This window comes from Desmodus rotundus, chromosome 12 (assembly GCF_022682495.2).
Source record: "Desmodus rotundus isolate HL8 chromosome 12, HLdesRot8A.1, whole genome shotgun sequence".
Lineage (NCBI taxonomy): Eukaryota > Metazoa > Chordata > Mammalia > Chiroptera > Phyllostomidae > Desmodus > Desmodus rotundus.
The window spans coordinates 81,160,251-81,166,250 of NC_071398.1; positions in this window are offsets into that span (position 1 = coordinate 81,160,251).

The following is a 6,000-nucleotide window of genomic DNA, read 5'->3' on the forward strand; positions in this document are numbered from 1 at the left end:
TACAACAGTACCAGGCTGTTTGATTATAATCACCTCATAATACAGTTCAATATCAGATATTGTCACCCCCGTTACTTTTTTCTCCTTTCTCAAAGTACCTTTGGGTGCTCATTTATGGTTCCCATGTAAATTTTTGAAATGTGTGTTCTATATCTGTGAAATACGTCATTGCTGCTTTAATAGGGATTGCACTGAATGTATAAGTTGCTGAGGAGAGTGTGCACATTTTGATGATGTTCCTTCTTCGAATCCATGAGCATGGCACATGCTTCCATTTGTTTGTGTCTTCCTGAATTTCCTTCTTCAGTGTTGTGTAGTTTCCTGAGTACAGGCCTTTTACGCCCTTGGTTAGGTTTATTCCTAAGTCCTTCATTTTTCTTATTGCAGTATCAAATGGGATTTTTTTCCTGATTTCCATTTCTGATATTTCATTGTTGGTGTGCAAAAATGCCTTTGATTTCTGAATATTCACTTCAGCAGTCCCACTTTTGGGAATATATCTGGAGGAACCCAAAACACTAACTGAAAGAACATAAACTCCCCTATGTTCATTGTAGCATTCTTTACAATCACCGAGATATGGAAGTGGCCCAATTGCCCATCAGTAAGTGAGTGGAGAACACAACTGTGGGACATTGACATGATGGAATACTATCCAGCTATAAAAAAGAAGAAAATTGTGACAGTATGGATGGACCTGGAGAACATTATGCTCAGTGAAATAAGCCAGTCAGAGAAAGACAAATACCATATGATTTCAATTCTATGTGGAATTCAATGAACACACTAAACTAATGAGGAAAACAGAGACAGACTCACAGATGGAGAGCAGATGACAGCTAGTGGGAGAGGGGAGCTTAGGGGATGGAGGGAATGAGCAAATGGGAGAAAGGACTCAGGCTGATGGACAACAGTGTGATGATTGCTGAAGGGAAGAGGGTATAAGGGGAGTAAAATGTAATGCAAAAAAATATGATAAAGATTAAATTAAACAAAAAAGATATTGCAATGAACCTTCTCAGCAGCAATGGGCTCAAGAACCAAAACAGAACAAAACAAAGTAAAAATGCCTATTCAGTGAAAAATTAAGTACACAGTTTTAATTTCTCAGTAAAGTTGATGATGAATACACCGTGTACCAAAAATGTTTGCCAACATTTCCTATTTCCCATGGGACCCATTGTAATGAAAACTGCAAGCCATGAAAATACCATAGAGGCCACAGAATTTTCTTTACATCTTAGACATTATTTTAAGACTTTCAGGAACAAGTATGAAAGACAGAGCAATTCCTGTTCATGTGTTTGGTTCAATAAACAGAAGAACTGAGCAGACAGCTGAGTGACTCATTTTTAGTATGTCAACAGATGCATCAAATGGAAACTTAATTCCAATCATTGTTCAATTTTTTTCATAAAGTTCAAGGACTCCAAGTAAAAAGCTAGTTAATCTGACCTAATTGTAAATGGCATCTCTTTAAAAAACTAACAATGAACATAAAATTATTTGTTTTCTTATGAAGATCAGAGTCTGCATACATTCTAACTCTTAATGGGAAATTTCTTGCTAAACCTATGGAGCAAAAATGTTGTATGACACTTTTATAGAATTGCAGTTAATAAAAACAAAATTTGGAAATGGGGAGATATAAAATCTTATCCCATAAAAGAAAGAAAATAATTCAACAATATAAACATTGTGAACTTAATAAATTTAAGATGTGATGATTAAATTTGATTATTGTGCTGCAGAATATCCTGACTTATGGAATAATGTGATGGGCCACCTTCTTTTTACTTCTGAAATGGATATTCTGTTCCAGGATGGAATAAAGTTGCAAAAGCTAACAATTTTGAAGCATCGAAATGATACAAAATATTGTAAAGTCTAGAACAACTTACAGGCAAGTATTGCCTTGTAAATGTATCTGTTTAAAAAATTTACTTTGAATGGAGGCATCTGTGAAAGTGTCTTAAGTGTAAAAATACAGATTGCAATATCAAAAGAATAGAATTGAGAATCCCGTCCATTGAGAAGAATTGGTTGTGAGCTTCCTATGAGCCTCTCCGCTGGAGGAGATATGCAGAGAAGAACCATGGAGGCCTTTTCACAAATATGGTCCAATGACCCTAGGGAAAACCCCCTCACTAGTAACAAAATGTCTTAAAGGCTTTTTAGAAGAAACAGGGAGGAGAAATATTTTCTACTTAGGCCTCGCTCGGTGTTGAAGTCTTCCTTAACAATAATAGTGTTACAGAACAGAGCTGGGGGTGGGGGGAGGGTTGAACGATATACTATTACCAAATGGACCCCCTCTTGAGCTCAGTGGGTCAACCCCTGTACTAGGTTCCCCTTGCCCGCCCCTAGGAAAAGACATATCTCAATTCCAGAGAAAGAAATTATTCATTTCAAAATTTATACAGACTTAGAATAATGACTTAATATCTTCCTTTAAATACTAAAGTCTGTTAGAATACCCACAAACGCACACAGTCCTTCCTTCTCCTCTGCCTAGTCCGCAGTACTGTATCTCAGGAATAGAAGTAGAAGGCTGTGGCTCAGGTAGCCCCTTGCTTCCTGGCATCATCAGCTCTGTTGCCACCATGATCGCCAGTTAATCCCAAACCATGTGGCACCTACTCATGGCCCACCAGCAAGAGTCTTTTCACCCCTTTCCTCCCAGCAAGGTCTCTCATGCTTCCTAAGCCACATGGCAAAAGGCAGCACCCCAAAGCCACATGGTCCTGATTCTGGCCAAGGATGTGTGGTCCCGAACAATCCAGCATGGCTGCCAAGCCTGGGTTTACATCCCCATGCCAATCTTCCTCTGCAGCCTGCTTCTGACTCCTCCCACAATTAGGTACACCTGCAAGCACTCCCCTCTTTTTCCAGCCTTTCTTGGAGGCCTTAATGAGTCCGGGCAGGTATGGCCCCATGGGTGGAGCCAATCATCTCCAAGCTCTCATGCAGGTTCTGTAACCAGGGGGAGTTGCCTGCCAGTTACATCCTGAGTGGAAGTCACTCCCATTCCCCTGGCTCAAAGCATGGCCACAGCTACTTAACATATCCATGAAAACAAATAAAACTTACAGATATGGTAAATGACCATGCCTGAGGTTGTTTGCAAAACTATTGCTATGCAGAACAACTCTCAATGGCCCTGCTCCATGTGTCCCATCTCCCAGTCCTCAGCTGTTTGGGTGAGGACATCCCTTATTTTTAATATTACCCGGACACCCTGAGTTCTTGACCCCATTCCAAACCTTCTATGGGAGGTGGGCCCTGGCTGCACCCTCTTACAATAGAGGTAGCCCAGGCTGAGTGGTTCCGTGAGGTGGAACATTGTCCCATAGACCAAAATGTTGTGGGTTCAATTCCCAGGGAGGGCACATCCACTAGGTTTTAGGTTTGAACCCGGTTGTGGCATGTATGAGGGGTAACCAATCAATGTTTGTCTCTCACAATGATGTCTTTCTCTCTGTAATATCAGTTAAAAAATATCCCCAGGTGAAGTTTGAAAATAATAGTAACAATAATAGAGTAGATACAGGAAATAGAACTTCCAAGAGGGAGAAGTACAACAGCTCCTTCTCAGGATCCTACACGTCTCCCCCCAGGTTAATCTAAAGGAAACTGAGTGCAGTCAGCCTGCAAGGCTGAGCAGAGATCATGGAAATGCACTGAGAACTCAGAATCTCATTTCCACTGCATGATTTGCAACCCCTGTTCCCTGCTATTGTACTTCTAAAGAAAAGCAAGATAGACCACATTGAAGATAATATCCTGCCCCCACTCCTGCCCTCCCCCAGCCCCAGCTGCTCACTCAGTGGGACAATAGTTCAGTATCAGAAGGAGGCAAAACGAGTGTGTACATGAGCCACAACCCAGTTAGCCTCCTTTCCCTCACTTACCTGAGCCAAGTTTGCAGGTGGGTGTCAGTTGTTTAATATTGATGAGAATTAATATGAAAATCATGTATGGTCTTGCTATGTTTCCCACTTGTCAATACCATACATTTGGCCAAGTGTGGGAACCTTCGCCTAATTATGGCTAAAGAGTCAATTGACTATAGTTTTTGACCTGTGCTCTTATGCCCTTGCCCCATTTTGGGGAAAGGGGGAATTTTGCCTTCTTTTCAGATGCCTGTTAGTGACCGCCTACCCTGGAAAGTGATGGAGCTGTCTGTGCCCAATACAGCCTTTCCAGTATCGCATTACAAGATTGAGTTTTCTTCTTATTGTATAAGAGGAAGAATGTTTCACTATTGGAAGTCATTAGGAGGGGGAAAAAAAGCCCTCTATTTATTGGAAGGAAAATTTCAGGAATCACCAATACTACCTAACATATTTGGATGCTAATCTGGGGAACATGAGACATGAATGAACTATTCTGGAATCATCAACCTCAACTGTAAGAATGAAGTCGGTGAAGAGAATGAAGAATGAAGTAGGTGAAGAGAAAGGAGGAAATTAAAGTCAAGATGTAAACACAACGGACAAGAGGTCCAAGGGGTCAGGGAAGGTGGTGTCTGGCAGAGTCAGAGTGTGTCCTACACAGAACTGCAGCAGACAAACTTCCCCTCCCCTTTCCTTATCAAACCAGCTTAGAACTTCCAATTCCAGGATGATAGTTTCTCCTATTTGTAGGGTTTACCTCTGGAGAGCTTTTGACACTTAAATAGTATCTTTAATTAGCAAAAGTTTAGACTGAAACATCCAGGTGAGGGGGAATTGTGGAAGGAATTCCCTAGCCCAGAAATTTGATTGCACATTAACAGTGCCTCAGTCCAAATGTGCAGACAGCGATGAGGAAAACAATTCCAGGCCCTTTGCAAGGTAGCTGGTGAGAAGACATAAGATGCATATGGCAACCACAGAAAAAGAAAGATGACAAAGAGGCACACAATTCCAGCAGGGTATGATAGTTTTGTGTATCACTTGGCTGGGGTGTAGTACCCAGGTTTTCAATCAAACACTCATCTGGAAGAGTTGTGAAGTATTTTGTAGATGTGGCTAACATCTGCATGTCAGTTGACTTTAATGATGGAGATGATCCTGGATAATGTGGGTGGGCCTCCACCAATCAGCTGAAAGGCCTATGAGCAAAACAGATTTTCCTGAGGAAGAAATTCTGCCTCCTGAGTACAGCATGAGCTTCTGCCTGAGCTGACCAGAGTTCTGATCTGCCAGCTCCCACCCAACAACTTATGCTTGTCAGTCTCCCTTCCTACCTACATCAGTCTCCTTCTTCCTTCCTTCCTTCCTTCCTCCTTTCTCTTTCTTTCTTTCTTTCTTTCTTTCTTTCTTTCTTTCTTTCTTTCTTTCTTTCTTTCTTTCTTTCTTTCTTTCTTTCTTCTCTCTTTCTCCCTCTTCTCCCCCCCTCTTACTTTCTTTCCTTTTTTTTGTTTCCTCCTCCCTCCCTCCCTTCCTTCCTTCCTTTCTCTCTTTTTCTCTTTCATTCCTTCCTTCTCCCCTTCCTTCCTTCATTTCTATTATTCTATCTTATTTTCATTTTATCCATTTTTCTATCTATATTTCTAATGTCTTACTCGTTCTTTTTTCTGGAGAACTTTGATAGAGGAAGTGGTGAAGTCTGGAGGAGGTGATATTAAACCCAGCCTCTATGCATAAGGACCTAACTACATGAAAAGTGGAGGTTAATCCTTTGATCAGGGAACAGCTTATCCAAAAGCCCTAAGAGGGGAAGGAGCTTGACTTAAATGAGGAAGTAAACAGGAAATGAGGAATCTTAAAGCCCAGTGAGCAATAGAAAGAAAGCTGGCCCAAGATGAAGCTGGAGGAGTTTGCAGAAGTAGGACGCCTAGGAAAATATTGCCACTGATTTTCAAACAACTGTAGGTCATTGAACATGTTGAACGTGCAGAAGGATGGCTGCTTTGTGGAGAAGAGATGGAGGCCAACAAACACTGAGAAGTTTCCTGCAGTGGGCCATGTGGGAAATGATGGTAGCCTGGTGCACAGTTTGGCAGAGGAGATGGGA